Source organism: Chenopodium quinoa, unplaced genomic scaffold, assembly GCF_001683475.1.
Source record: "Chenopodium quinoa cultivar QQ74 unplaced genomic scaffold, ASM168347v1, whole genome shotgun sequence".
Classification (NCBI taxonomy): Eukaryota; Viridiplantae; Streptophyta; class Magnoliopsida; order Caryophyllales; family Amaranthaceae; genus Chenopodium; species Chenopodium quinoa.
In genome coordinates this window covers 6234143-6250426 of record NW_018742204.1, presented here as the reverse complement: position 1 = coordinate 6250426, position 16284 = coordinate 6234143, and the positions used below count along the sequence as shown (strand labels likewise).

Genomic DNA, 16284 nt, shown 5'->3' with positions numbered 1-16284 from the left:
TTATCGGTGCCGCTATGCCCTGGTAACAATGGATCCAGGTCGGGTCACACCCCAATGAATGCTTACTTTCTATACCGTACCTAAGGTCATATAAGCATATAAAATTTCTCATATATATATGCATGGTTAGCCACGTGGTCAGTTAATCTCCATCATGTGGACGCAAGCCACATGGCCTGATGACATGCAAGTCATATGGCCTAATCATCTTCGTATAAATACTTATGATTTGCTTGGTTACAAGGTAGAATTTCTGACACAAAAAAAACTCTCTTTTATCATCTTTCTTACTATTATTGTAATACCCCGTATTTTAATGTATTTTATAAATTATTTATTTAATTATAAAATATATTTTGGGTCAAACTATTTTAATTATTGAATTATAGATAAAGCAAGTATTTAATCCAAACGTAGCCCATCTTTATTATGAAACCAATCATCCTATTTTTTACTTTTGGGCCACCTACTTCATCATTTAAGTCCATTATTTTTATGAAGCCCAAACCTACCATAACCTACTTTACACTATAAATACTCCATTTATCCCCAAAATTTCCCACACAAAAAGTCAATTGGTCAAGGTAATTATTTCTCCTCTTATTTCCCTTTTCTTATTCTTTTTCTTTTTTCCTTTTCTTATTTTTTTTCCTTTCTTTTGCTTGTTCATTCACGTGGGAATTCTTTTTCCTTTTTGCTGCCACTGCTGCCCGCCATCCCCACCGCCGGTCTGCCACCACTTGCCACGCCGCCGTCGGCCAGCAGCCGCCCAACTGGCCGGCCACCACCCATGGTGGTTCTTCCCTTCTCTCTCCTCTTTTATTTTGTTTTAATAATTATTCCTATAATATATACTTTGGGGTTTTGATTTTAATTGTTTAAACATGATTAGTATGTTTGATAATTATATTTTAATGATTAAATATTGTAAATTTTAGATTATAAAGTGTTAAATTTTCAGATTTTATGAAGTATTAAAAGTTAGGGTTTTAATTATTAAAGTATTGATTTTTAGGGTTCTAACTCACAATTGATTTGGGGGTTTTATATACCCATTGATTGTAAGTGGTAATAAAGCTTAAAGATTGTATCTTTATGGAGTTTTAATGAAATTTTAATGGGTTTTTGTTGATAGAATAATGCTTGAATTTTTATTTACATACTACTTTTGTGTATTAATTAAAGGGAGTTGATTACCCATAAGTAGAGAATATTGTAAGTGGTTTTAATATAATTTTCAGATTTTTTTAAAGGGTTTAAGCCTTAAAAAGTTTGCTGGAATTTTTATATGAACACTATAATTGAGTTTTCACTTTGTGGTTTTAATTATTCTCTTAAAGAGAGAGTTTTAAAGGTTTTAAACCAAAATTTCAGCTTGTTAGTGAGGTTTTAAAATGTTTAAAATTTGCTGGAAATTTGTGTATACTAAGGTAATTAATATAGGTTTATTGTCCCTTTATGTAGGAGACTTGGTTCGAGAGGTGTTGTAGTGTAATTGACCATTTTAAGAGCTTAATTGAGGTACGTACGCGTACTTAGCATATTTTGGTGATGTAGAATCATGCTAGGTTTGATTTCAATTAATTACAAGTAGTATCATGCTAAGGTTTATGTATGGAATTGTGAATTTATGATGTTTGTGGTTGAATTGGGAAGCATGAATTATTTGTGATGGTTATAGATTGGAAGGTTATATTTTGGGCATGTTGTGTTTGAACCACATTTTTATTTATGACATGTTAGAAGGCATGATTAATTAAACTACATGTTTAATTATGTTTGGAATATTGAAAAGGAATTTTATTATGGTTCAAATAAATTTTATTGATGCTTTAAGCATGAGGAAGGAGCTATATAAGTGTCTATATACACAAGGAATAAATTGTATGTTGGTGCCTTTGTGCACTTAAGGTGTTTTTAACACCGAGGGATATGATTTTTGGCGCATTATGCGTTTAAGGTGTCTTTGACACTGAGGTAGAATTAAAAAGGGGTTCAACAATAAATAATATGTGGTCACTAATTATTCAAGAATTAAATTGGTATGTTTGTTTGATTGAATAATTATTGTTGATTGACTTATTATGCTTTGAGAGTCATCACCAAGTCTAATAATATGTAAATAACGTAGAGTGAAAGAGATTACGCACCAAAACTCTTGGAACGTATATACCTTGAGTATGAACAATGGGGGGAGTTATGGGGTTTTATATTTAACCATAACTTCTAATGGTGTACAGGACGCTGTATATTCCTTTTTTTTATTTATTATTATGCGTAGGAATTCCGCCACCTTTGAGTGGTTTTGTCGCTGGCACGGTTAGCTCCCGTGTCAGTTTACCTCAAATTTATTTGGGGGAGGTTAGGAGGTGGAAACCCGTTCGATGCATAATCAATGAAAAATGAATTAATTAGTGTCTAGTCATTGTGTTTTGTTGATTGGTGTGTGTGCTTGTGAACAGGTGCAATGAGGTAAGTGTGTGTTGATACGTGAAAGCATGTTAGTGTGGCTAATTTACGCTTATGTACTCAGCTTTGCTGATTGTGTGTGTTTTTGTATTTGACCATGTCTTTATCTTGGCCCTATGATGACCCATTTTTAATGGAGAGTAGTGGAAACAAGTAGAGATAAATTTTTCAGGCATTGAAGCATGAGCATGATGGGGCATGAGAGAAGAGTGAATCTTACTAGTTTTCATTAGGTTACAAGGTGTTTTATTCTTTATCTATTTATGATATATTTTGTGTGGACTAACACAAAGGTTTGGTTTTGGGAACGGTTTTTGAATAAGGGACTTTAATGGTTCCAAGTTATAGTTTGATTTTATTTGACTTGTCCGTTTGGTTTTAAACTTTATTTTCGTTTGGTTGACTTTGGGTTGACTTGTTTAATCGGTTTTTAATTTTGAGTCTTCCGCTGTGTATCTTTGATAATTGCCTTAGCCGTTTTCACGGTGGTGGTAGTGTCTTAGTTATTCCTAAATCGTATTTTTAAAAGAGTAGAATGGGTATTTAAAGGAAAGGAATTTCTAGGGTGTTACAAAGTGGTATCTAGGAGCTTAGGTTGAGATTTTATTACCACTAAAGCAAAAAAAATAAAAAAGTATTTTAAAGTGTTTTGTTTTAAAACTTGGCCAAGTGCTTATTAAATTAAACGGTGTTAAACTAAATTGTTTTGAATTTCATTTTTGTTTTTATTTTAGGAATGACCAATTTTTTTTTTTTTTTTATGAAGAGCATCTGAATATTTTTAGTTTGTTTATGTTGCAGGAAAGCAAGGATTGAGGTAAGAAATATGTGTTAAAAGCTTTTATAAGCATGTTGGTGAGCTTGGGTAGGAGAAGAAAGGGCATATAGGCTAGAATTTAATTTCTTTCCTATGTGCATATATATATATATATATATATATATATATATATATATATATATATATATATATATTTTAAGAGGTGTTCAAGCATGTTGTATGACTAAATGTTTATTGATGACAACATGTAATATGTGAATCATTATATGTGAGCTACCAAGATTGTTTGATTGAACATCGAACTTAATTATATGCAAGAACTGTATTATATGGTTATGGGAAGGGTTTCCTATTGGTAGTTGATCCCGTTTTCTTGTAGGATCCCTAAACCTATACCCTGTGAGTTTCTATAATGAGAATTTTGAGGAATGTTAAGGATTTTGAGAGTTCAATTGCTTATGTTAGGATGGTTCGCTTCAATGGTCTTATTTGAGATGTATTTTCGAAGAAATTTTGGATGCACATCATCACATGAATGTGAGTATTATTTTGGGATAATTTGTTGTTAAGATACGTTGTCTAGATATTAAAAATGAGTAATTTGAGTTTTGTACACTTGTGTATGGAGACACCAAGTTATAAGGATAAAGAGATTGATTTTAATGCATATGGTTAAGGAGTTTAAGGATGAAATCATTTGGGGATATTATCTATTCAGAGGAATATGTTTTGTCTTTGAGTATGAGTTTGAATTGGAATCGAATTGAACAAGAGCCCAAGAGAGGTGAGCATAGGACTTGATTAGAGATGAGTAATGATGAAAGTTATTATATGAGTTGAGGGATACTCAATATCAATTGAAGTTTGACATTTTAAGCTTAGTGACTTATCATTTCTTATGATTAAAGTTATTTAATTTGGGATGGAGAATTGAGCATATATATTTTAATATATGGTTGGAGTTTTGAGAAGTTATGATCTTGTTGGAATATTGAGGACTCTTGTTATGTTGGACCTTAAATACATTGTCACATGTTCAACCTTGAGAATATTAACATATGTTATTTAGGAGTTATGAGTATTTATTCTTTCACTTGGGATATGAGGATAATTATTTTACTTCAAGGAGTCATTATGGGTAGCAATGCTATCATTTTGGAGAAAATTCTTGAATTTATTCACCTAATCTTTTAGAGTTTTTCAACAACCTTATTATTTCTATTGTTTTCCAAGTGCTACTCATTTCTTTCTTCCCTTTGTGAGTAGCAGTTAATGGGGATATTTTTTTTATTTTTTATTTTTGAGTGTTTGTTTAAGTATATGAATTTTGGTTGTTTATCAATCAAGATTTTATGTATTCGAATTATTGGGAATGAGGACAAAAAAAAAATAAAATTTACCTCACACCTTAATTCGAATTAAATGATAATTGTTTCTTGATTGAGTTTAGTGGTTGGTGTTAATTGATTAGAATAAGAGGAAGCTAAGTGTTTCAACCCAACCTATATAACAACCAGTTTTATCATCAAGAAAGTATGGTAACAAGAAGCAATTTTAATAATGGAATTATTTAAACAAGGTAGTAAGGCAAGCTTGACAGATTGCCAAGGAGACACGGAGGATATAACCACCAACAATCCCATAGTGGGAAAAGGGTGAAACAAGATGGTGTTAAGAAGTGAAAACTATATATAAACCAAAGGGAGATCAATTCATGAAGTTTTGACGGTTGAGTTAAAGTGTTATACAAGTTGTTTAAAAACAATTTGTGTCTTGAGAATTTGAGAGTCAATAAAAGTTTGTATGGTAACTACTGGAGATAGTTGATTTTACCATGTCAGAGGGAACGAACAAGTTATGTTTACATCCGATCTTATTTGGAGATGTTTGAGATAACAAACCCGAAATAAGTTTTACCAGTTTTTCATGCAGATAGAAAGAAATGATAGTGAGGTTTAATTAAGTGGAAATGAAAAGATTACTTGGTTTCGAGAAGTACTCCAAGTTGTTAAGATCTCTCGGTATTCAAGAAAATGATATTTCTTTAAACTTAAGGGAATGAGTTGAAGGATGGCGAACTATGAGTTTAAGGGTGGTTTTCAAGACATAAAGTCTTTGGGAGTTTGATTGAATTGAATTATAAATAATCAATTCATATATTAGCTAAAAGAAAGGTGAGATCAAAAATAAAGATAAGGAATCAAATCAAGAAAGAAGGTAATAGGCGAAAGTTCAACAAAATGGCTAAAGAGCTTTAAAGGAATATTTTGGTCTTGTACTTAAGGAATTTTGAATTATGAAGACGTTGTATACTTGAAAGTGTCGAGAATATTGAACTATGGATGTAAAAATGTCATAAAGGAGAAAGAGTTTATGACAAGATTTATGAATTTGATTGAGATGTGTTGAAATAACTTGAGTAAGGATTGTATATGAGGTGATTGAAGTTGAGATTATTTAAGGGTCACGAGATTTATTCAAAGGATGTTAGAAGAAAGATTATGGATTTAATTGGAGAAAAGGTGTAAGCATGGGAAATATAAGCAAGGATATACAGGTAAGTGAAGTTGGAGGTATTATATGGACATATTTGCGTGTGGAGAAAGGGTTAATGTTGCATTTCTTGAAGGGTATTGAAAGATACTATTGAAGTCATTGAAAGAAGGTTACATCACCCTGGAGAGCGCATGTAATTGTTAAAGAAAGGGATGGAAGTGTTTGTAATGTGCCTATGGGGGATTGATCGATGTGACAAATAAGTATAATTATCCTTTGCTTTAAAGCGACGATTTGTTTGATCAAATGAAAGGAGAAAATATAATTTCGATATTAGACTTGAGGATAGAACTACTAAGTAAAAATATTCGAAAGAGGATATTTAGAATTTGGCGCTTATGACAAGGTTTGGACGATTCGAGTTTTCATTTTTTCCTTTTGGGATAATGAATCACCTATAATTTCCATGGACTTATGGAATTCAGTATTTTCATTGAAGGTATTTTGGTGAATTCTAAGAATGGGAAGGAAAGGACGATGTGAACATCTGTAATAAAACGTGTTGATGCTTAGAGAAAAGCAAATGCACGCAAGTTTTTTCCGAGTGTGAGTTGTGATTGAGAAAGGACCATTTTTGGGAAACCTCACAATAAGAGGAAAAGTTGATGTAACAGTGATAGAAGCGGTGAATTATGGACTCCGTGATACAACAATTATAGTTGAGGTTAAAGTTGGACAACGGTGTGGAAGATTTTGATAGATTCGAAAGGATTATTAACAAGTGAATGCCCTGGTGAAGAGTAATTGGAAGTTCATGGAAAGTAATAAGTGTGAAATAACTTTGTATAAACTAATGTTATTTGAGAATGAATTTTAAAGTTTAAAGTTTGAGATAAACTCTCACACACAAGGATTTAAATATGTAACAAGAAATTATTGGAGTTGATAGAGGACCGTGGAAGAGACATTCAATGTCATTGAAAGGGAAGTAATGTATTGGGCAAATACGTTGCTAATAATGTTAAATTTAAGGGAAAATAAGGAAATTAATCTCCTTGAAAGTGTTGGAAAAGGAAAGTTAAAAAAAATGTTGGGGTAACTACAGCATGAGACCAACAATATTCGAGGAAATGAAAAAAAATCAAGTAGAGAGTGTGAATTTGATCGAATTTGTAAGAGGATATGTCACTTTAATATTCATGGAGATAAAAGCTTGAGTATACTTTGTAAGAGTAAGAGGTTTAAAGGAAATGTAATACAACCAGGAAAGGACAAGCTGCAAAAATGATTTGGTAAAGGTGTATTGAGGGTTTAGAGTGATTAATTTATTCGGATTGTAGTGGATAGATTGTCTAAGTCCGCAATGTTTAAAACCCGATGAAGGAGACTTAAAAGATGGAGCAACTTGCGAAGGCTTACATCAAATTTCGTTGTGAGATTACATGGAGTTCCTGAAAATATCATGTCAGATAAAAATTCCTAGTTTCTTTCAAAATCCTAGAAGGAGGTATACAGGAGAACTTTGGTAATACATTGGAGACTATTACAACCTCCACCCATTGGTATAATAGCGAAATAATATTTGACAGGGGAATTTATGCAGAAAACAAGCGTATTCAATTTCAGAAAAGGATGTAACAAAGTCACCATACAAGCCAGCATTGGTATGGCAACATTTTGAGGTTGGAATAAAAAAAAACCATGAAAATTCACTATGTTGGGGAACATTAGTGACCGAAGCAAGAAAAGTATACATGAATGGATTTGATCTGAGTAGTGCAAGTTTAACAACGGACAAGACACAAGTGTTATGGAAAGTGTAACCCATAAGACAAAAGATGAATTTTGGTAAGAAAGTAAATTTGAGCCAAAGTATATAGAAATATATATGAATTTGCATAGAATTGGTAAAGTGGTAAATAACTTGGCATATTATCGGACCTTGGTAAAGTATAAGACAATTTTCATAAGTCATTGTGAAAGAACATTAACTAAAGGTATGAGTTGCAAAGAGATCTATTGAGTTCAGCCAATTTGATCATGAAAAAGCTAGACAAATCAAAGTTTCGAATATCAAAGTGCTTCATACTTTTACTAGAGGATGGGTGAAAGATAGTATAGATGGGAATTTATTATTTTTGGTATAATAAGTAAGAATTAATAAGAATTTTGGTTTGCAACAAAGAATGCATACAGCGAAGTGTTATGACCTTACCAAAGATGGAATGAGAAAAGATCAACATGATTCTAAATTTGAGTTTAGTGGAGTTACGGGGGCGTAACTCGTTTTCTTTAAGGGGGGTAGAGTGCGATAGAATTACGCGCTTTTTCCTTAATTTTGACATTTTAAAGTGCTTTTTCGTCAGTTTTACACTGATTTAGTTGATAAGTGTGGTTATTTTACACACTAGGATGTGTAAGTTTATTACCAAAGTTGAATCTTACACTAATAGTAGTGTGAGTTTGTTATATAGTCTAATAGTTTACACATTATTTTGTATAAGTTTGTTAGTAAAGTTATTATCTTACACACTATTTTGTGTAAGTTGGTTAGTAAGTTAGTTACTTTACACACTAATTTGTGTGTGAATGAATAGATGAGGTAGAAAGTAAGTATTACAAAAATACAACAACTAAAAATATTAAGGAAATTTTCAAATTTTACAAACATTTATTTGTTTTCAAGCGAGCTTTTTCTTGTTCTTATACCTAAGTTTCGGGGACGAAACTTCTTTTAAGGGGGGTAGACTGTAATACCCCGTATTTTAATGTATTTTATAAATTATTTATTTAATTATAAAATATATTTTAGGTCAAACTATTTTAATTATTGAATTATAGATAAAGCAAGTATTTAATCCAAACGTAGCCCATCTTTATTATGAACCCAATCATCCTATTTTTTACTTTTGGGCCACCTACTTCATCATTTAAGTGCATTATTTTTATGAAGCCCAAACCTACCCTAACCTACTCTACACTATAAATACTCCATTTATCCCCAAAATTTCCCACACAAAAAGTCAATTGGTCAAGGTAATTATTTCTCCTCTTATTTACCTTTTCTTATTCTTTTTCCTTTTTCCTTTTTCCTTTCCTCTTCTTTCTTTTCTTATTTTTTTTCCTTTCTTTTGCTTGTTCTTTCACGTGGGAATTCTTTTTCCTTTTTGCTGCCACTGCTGCCCGCTAACCCCACCGCCGGCCAGCAGCCGCCCAGCTGGCTGGCCACCACCCACGGTGGTTCTTCCCTTCCCTCTCCTCTTTTATTTTGTTTTTATAATTATTCCTATAATATATACTTTGGGGTTTTGATTTTAATTGTTTAAACATGATTAGTATGTTTGATAATTATATTTTAATGATTAAATATTGTAAATTTTAGATTATAAAGTGTTAAATTTTCAGATTTTATGAAGTATTAAAAGTTAGGGTTTTAATTATTAAAGTGTTGATTTTTAGGGTTCTAACTCACAATTGATTTGGGGGTTTTATTTACCCATTGATTATAAGTGGTAATAAAGCTTAAAGATTGTATCTTTATTGAGTTTTAATGAAATTTTAATGGGTTTTTGTTGATGGAATAATGCTGGAATTTTTATTTACATACTACTTTTGTGTATTAATTAAAGGGAGTTGATTACCCATAAGTAGAAAATATTTTAAGTGGTTTTAATATAATTTTCAGATTTTTTTTTTAAAGGGTTTAAGCCTTAAAAAGTATGCTGGAATTTTTATATGAACACTATAATTGAGTTTTCACTTTGTGGTTTTAATTACTCTATTCAAGAGAGAGTTTTAAAGGTTTTAAACCATAATTTCAGCTTGTTAGTGAGGTTTTAAAATGTTTAAAAGTTGCTGGAAATTTGTGTATACTAAGGTAATTAATATAGGTTTATTGTCCCTTTATGTAGGAGAATTGGTTCGAGAGGTGTTGTAGTGTAATTGACCATTTCAAGAGCTTAATTGAGGTACGTACGCGTGCTTAGCATATTTTGGTGATGTAGGATCATGCTAGGTTTGATTTCAATTAATTACAAGTAGTATCATGCTAAGGTTTATGTATGGAATTGTGAATTTATGATGTTTGTGGTTGAATTGGAAAGCATGAATTATTTGTGATGGTTATAGATTGGAAGATTATATTTGGGCATGTTGTGTTTGAACCGCATTTTTATTTATGGCATGTTAGAAGGCATGATTAATTAAACTACATGTTTAATTATGTTTGGAATATTGAAAAGGAATTTTATTATGGTTCAAATAAATGTTATTGATGCTTTAAGCATGAGGAAGGAGCTATATAAGTGTCTATGTACACAAGGAATAAATTGTATGTTGGTGCCTTTGTGCACTTAAGGTGTTTGTAACACCGAGGGATAGGATTTTTGGCGCATTATGCGTTTAAGGTGTCTTTGACACTGTGGTAGAATTAAAAAGGGGTTCAACAATAAATAATATGTGGTCATTAATTATTCAAGAATTAAATTGGTATGTTTGTTTGATTGAATAATTATTGTTGATTGACTTATTATGCTTTGAGAGTCATCACCAAGTCTAATAATAAGTAAATAACGTAAAGTGAAAGAGATTACGCACCAAAACTCTTGGAACGTATATACCTTGAGTATGAACAATGGGGGGAGTTATGGGGTTTTATATTTAACCATAACTTCTAATAGAGTACAGGACGTTGTATATTCCTTTTTTTTTATTTATAATTATGCGCAGGAATTCCGCCACCTTTGAGTGGTTTTGTCGCTGGCACGGTTAGCTCCCGTGTCAGTTAACCTCAAATTTATTTGGGGGAGGTTAGGAGGTGGAAATCTGTTCGATGCGTAATCAATGCAAAATGAATTAATTAGTGTATAGTCATTGTGTTTTGTTGATTGGTGTGTGTGCTTGTGAACAGGTGCAATGAGGTAAGTGTGTGTTGATAGGTGAAAGCATGTTAGTGTGGCTTATTTACGCTTATGTACTAAGCTTTGCTGATTATGTGTGTTTGTGTATTTGGCCATATCTTTATCTTGGCCCTATGATGACCCATTTTTAATGGAGAGTAGTGGAAACAAGTAGAGATAAATTTTCAGGCATTGAAGCATGAGCATGATGGGGCATGAGAGAAGAGTGAATCTTACTAGTTTTCATTAGGTTACAAGGTGTTTTATGCTTTATCTATTTATGATATATTTTGTATGGACTAACACAAAGGTTTGGTTTTGGGAACGTTTTTTAATAAGGGCCTTTAATGGTTCCAAGTTATAGTTTGATTTTATTTGACTAGTTCGTTTGGTTTTAAACTTTATTTTCGTTTTGTTGACTTTGGGTTGACTTGTTTAATCGGTTTTTAATTTTGAGTCTTCCGCTGTGTATCTTTGATAATTGTCTTAACCGTTTTCACGGTGGCGGTAATGTCTTAGTTATTCCTAAATCGTATTTTTAAAAGAGTAGAATAGGTATTTAAAGGAAAGGAATTTCTAGGGTGTAACAATTATAAACTTGAAATTGACTTTACAGTCGAAGTGTGTTAACCCTTGTCAAACCCCGGGGTTAGATCTTGATTGTGTAGGTGCTTAGTTTGACGATAGGTCTTTACGAATCCTAGACATGAGTACGTTATTGGAGTATATACGAACAATTGGCGCTAGGAGGGGCAGTGATAACTTCTATCGTGTAAGAACCTTACACATTCATGGCCGAAAACGCTAACATACTAAATTCCATAGAAAATTTCATATAAAATCGGTCTTGTTCCAATTCATATCAGTTTTTATAAAATTTTAGAATATGTATCATAATGGATTTGAAATTTCTGTTTTTATTTTATTGGTAGAAACTAAAATTAGAATACTAGATTAAAAGCAACACATAACAAAGTACAACATCATTCCCTAGAGCCAATTGACCAGATTGGTAAATCAAAAAGACTCATAGCGACAATTTGGTAAAAAAACAACTCTGACAACAATATGGTAAAAAAAGTTAACTCCATGCGACAATCTGGTAAATGAATTAATCTCGGGCGATATTTTGGCTAAAATATCAAAAAAAATTCTATAAAGTCTTAAAATTTCCTAATTTAATTTGTTATTGTGTTTATTAATTTTTTTCCCATTTAATTTAAATTAATATGTCATCTCCTTTTATTTTGCTTGTAAATTCGAATATCATATTTATTTTAAACCCTTTTCAAGAAAAAAAAATCGTTAATAAGGGGTAGGAAAATTAAGTGAAAAATGATATTTACCCAATAACTTCTCTTCAAATTGATAATTATGAAAAAAAGGGGTTGGAAAATCAGGTAAGAAACCACAAAAAAGAACTGAATTAAGAATTTGCGGATAATTTTTCGGAAACTTTTCTATAATTTTTGTTAATGTCGCATGACATGATTTTTTTATCAAGTTGTCGCTTAGAGTTAGTTTTGAAGGGTTTTAGGTATTTTAATAAGGAATTTCACGAATCATATTCGTTTGCACCTAAACAGGATCTACAAGCATAACACATAAAGAATCACATAATACATATCTTTGACACGTAATTTTCACAAGCAATTGACTGAAAATCAGGGAGATAAGAGAGCCCTAAGCGTTGCTCCTCTACTTAGTCCACGGGATAGGATTGAACCTCCACTACTGCTAGGTAGTTGGGCACGAACACTTCGAACCACCTTCTACAGAGAGGGGAGGATAAAACTGAGCCACGAACAACCACAACCACCACCGTGCACCACACACACCACCGACGTGTGCAGTCATGAGGGAAGAGGAGAGAGTATGTGCGTGAGGCTAGGGTTTGGTTGCTAGGAAGTCTATTCTCAATTGACTGCTAATTGTGTTCTCTCAAACCCTAGGCAAGGCCTCTATTTATACATCATATGTATAATTAGATTCCAAGCACAAAATACTCTCCCTTCACAACCCATATGGTTGGCCATTCCATGAGGCCCAATAATGGGCTTCTTTCTTTTGTTCAATCCAACACCCTTTTGTGTGACCTTATTGGATCCATTCTATTGGACTTTGGGCTATTTGACTAGCCTTAAGGTCATTTATCACGTCTAGCAACAGATAATGACGACCCAAAAGAACGAACTTAATTATCTCCATAATTTGATCCATTTATATATCTAGTAATTGCACTTGACGAAGACATAAATCCTTCAATCTCTCACTTGTCTGAGACAAGTGTGCAATATTCAAATTCCTTAAGTCAATATGTGTCAATTTGATAATATGATTGCATCTCATGTCGTGATCATATTAATCTACAAATCGTTTCTTGAAATCTGGTTAGAATTACAAAACAAATGATTACTGAGTAATACATTTGAGCGCGGCCACACATTTACTGAATTCTCCCTCTTCATGTCGCGATAGGTAGACTCAATCCAATCTTGTGGCAACCAAAGCTCCCACTCAACTATTGAAATAACCAGGAAACACCCTTTATAATCTCCAATTACGGGTAGACGTTTGAATGCACCACAGTCAAACAAATCATTGAGTGAAATCAATGTTCCACTCATGTCAAAGGAATCCACTAATATATCCGGAAGCTCTATGCTTGAACTTCAAAGTAGGTCAATAGTTCGATCATGCATCATTCATGCATATCTATGTGATTAACCGAGCATTACTATATAGCCCATTAAACTGCGCTATCCAATCAATCTTAAATGCTAGTCCATTCATTGAAATCATTTATGTCCACTTTAATGATTTCGAACTAGGAACTTAAATAATGTATGAATTCAGTTCACCTGTGGGGTTTCATTCACCAGGTTGATAACCTGATGAGCCCATCAATTCATAATTATTTTGGACATTTTATTTAATTTCAAAAACCATAATTAAATAAGATTGAAACTTTATTTCAATTGATAAACATAATTCTGCAAGTTAATGTATTACTTATGTAATATGTTTTCTAAAAACATACACAACTTAAATTACATAACTTGCTTCAATCCAAGAACCTTAATATGACTCTCATACCTTAGTTATGGAAGGGGTTTAGTAGGTTTAATTCATGAGATATTCTCATAAATATGAATTTTCAACTTATAAATTTTAATAATAATATTTATCTCCATACACTAAGAACTTTCTTTCATCCTTTTACTAGTAATTAGAAATTTCTTATTGTATTCCATTGTTATATTGGATTTCGATTGAAGTCTATCATCACTTGTTCTTAAAACACGTGAATCAAATAGACGATTATAGTCCATGACATGCATGATGCATCCTTTGCAAAATGCATAATGAGCATCACTCAAAACCTTAATTTCATCAACCTTTCTCAAAGTATTAAATCATCTAGCAATGTGCCATGTTATATGGGATTGAAATTCTTTTCAATATAATGTTGAACCTCATAAGAATCTTATCAATATGAGCTTCTTAATCAAACTCAAACATCCTTCAAAAACTATCTCAATAGGTCTTGAATCCCAGCTGTACTCATCTTCCTCTTCAAGGTTTTTTAAACAAAATGCATTAGCCATAACTTGACTCTTCAAGCAATGAATAATTGCTCTTTCTAAAGACCAAGAAGACTTCATAGCTCCCACTAAATGTCTTGTATACATAACATCTTCATTTTATGAGAACATCAAACAATTTTGATAAACTCACAAAATTAAGAATACTAACTCCATGATGCTTTTTTTGATCCATAAATGAACCTCTTATACATCCTTTAGGGTTATTTGATTTTCAAAACTATTCTGATTGTATCATATACAAATCTTCTTTCATAAACCATTTCAAGAAAGTGTTTTTGAAATCCATCTACCAAATCTCATAAGGTAGAAATCACTAAAATATATTTAATAGATCTTCTTATAGAGTTCTTGTGATCTTTCCTTTGTGGTTAAACCTTAATCTTTTATCAAACTTTGTAGTTTATTAGAATGAAACCCTTATTTCTCTAGACTTTGTGACTAGTTAATCAAGTTTTTTTTTCTAGATAATCATTACTTAGTGTTTGATAATTTTAGTGTTTTTCTTAGAGATCTTGATCCAAGATCATATCTTTATTTCTCATTGCCTCAAACACTCACAAACATTATTGAAAAATAGATATTTCCTTTTCATTTCGTATTAAGCCAGTCTTATGTTAATTTTATTGTACTACCTCCGTTACATATTAGTTGCAACTTTGGGTATTATTTGTGAGGGATAAAATATTGCAAAGTTGTGACTAATATGTAACAGAGGTAGTAAGATGATCAATTTAAGGGTAATTTGAACAATTTTTATGGTAACTTAAACCCCTTTAAGGGTAATTTTAAATTGTAATGATTTTTTTTTACAACAGCAGATCATATCATATAACTAATCTATAAAGCTAAACTTTTAGACAGACCACAAGACAACGACACATGACGTTCTAACATTTCGCCAAGTGTCGTGTCACTTTAGATAGATTTATATAGACTTCATGTGATAAAAAAGTTAGTTTAAATATCTATTTTCAATCAAATTTGGATAGAATTTTAGGATAATTTAAAAAGAAAAAAAAAAACTTTTGTACAAATTGGATTATAATTTATTCAAAATAATATTAGATTATAGGTGTTAACAATTATCATATAAATTTATTTTGTATATCATAACATTTGTTGGAGCAAAAGAAATAGTTCAAAACTACAACATCCATTTATAATATATTCTAATTGATTAAAATAATTTTATTACGGTATGTAGACTTCTTAATCGGTTTGGGTAAGGAATCATTTTGGATCGAGTCACTATTGACACTGAAATATTGTTAATTATTAGGTGTCAGATATATGTAAATAAGGAGATAATGATATTATCTTCAAGATCTCGTAGAATATTTGATAGATATCTTGTTTACTACACTATGACACTCTATATAAAGAGGGTCGTTTTTAGGGTTTAATGAAGCTAAGATGAAATAAGTCACAAAGACCCCATCTCCTCCCTACTACCAAACACTGTAGGTATAAAGTGCGGATTAGCCGAGAAAGCCCCGTACTATAAACACATATCAAAACCCTAACCTTTTCAAGAGAGGAATCAAGAGATCTACGAGAGTTGTAACCTACAAATTATCAATAAAATAATTGTTCCCGTATATTTTCTACCTTTATGTTTAAATATTGCAGGTTTAAATTTTTATGGTTTACAAATTGACACGCTTGGTGGGACAGTTTTCGCTCTTCATCTCCACTCTTCAAGTATAAAAATTCGTAGAAATAATGGGGGCATGTCAAATTTGCTTTCAAATTCTACAAGAAAATTTCGAGACCAAGTTGCATCCGATATCAAATCTCCGCAACGAGTCTCGAGGGGGCATCTATTGACATCGAAATTTTGTTAATTATTAGGTGTCAGATATATGTAAATAAGGAGATAATATAAAAAAAAATATAAGATATTATCTTCAAGATCTCGTAGAATATTTGATAGATATCTTGTTTACTACACTATGACACTCTATATAAAGAGGGTCGTTTTTAGGGTTTAATGAGGCTAAGATGGAATAAGTCATAAAGACCCTATCTCCTCCCT

At 31.8% G+C, this 16284-nt stretch overlaps 1 long non-coding RNA gene across 1 annotated transcript; it reads left to right on the top strand.

Annotated features, from left to right (window-relative positions):
- The first annotated feature begins 395 nt into the window (after positions 1 to 395).
- On the top strand, positions 396 to 11101 carry LOC110707946. The gene is made up of 4 exons (XR_002508618.1): positions 396 to 793; positions 1465 to 1521; positions 9655 to 9711; positions 10804 to 11101. It is a non-coding gene; the product is annotated as an uncharacterized LOC110707946 (long non-coding RNA).
- The last annotated feature ends 5183 nt before the right edge of the window (positions 11102 to 16284 follow it).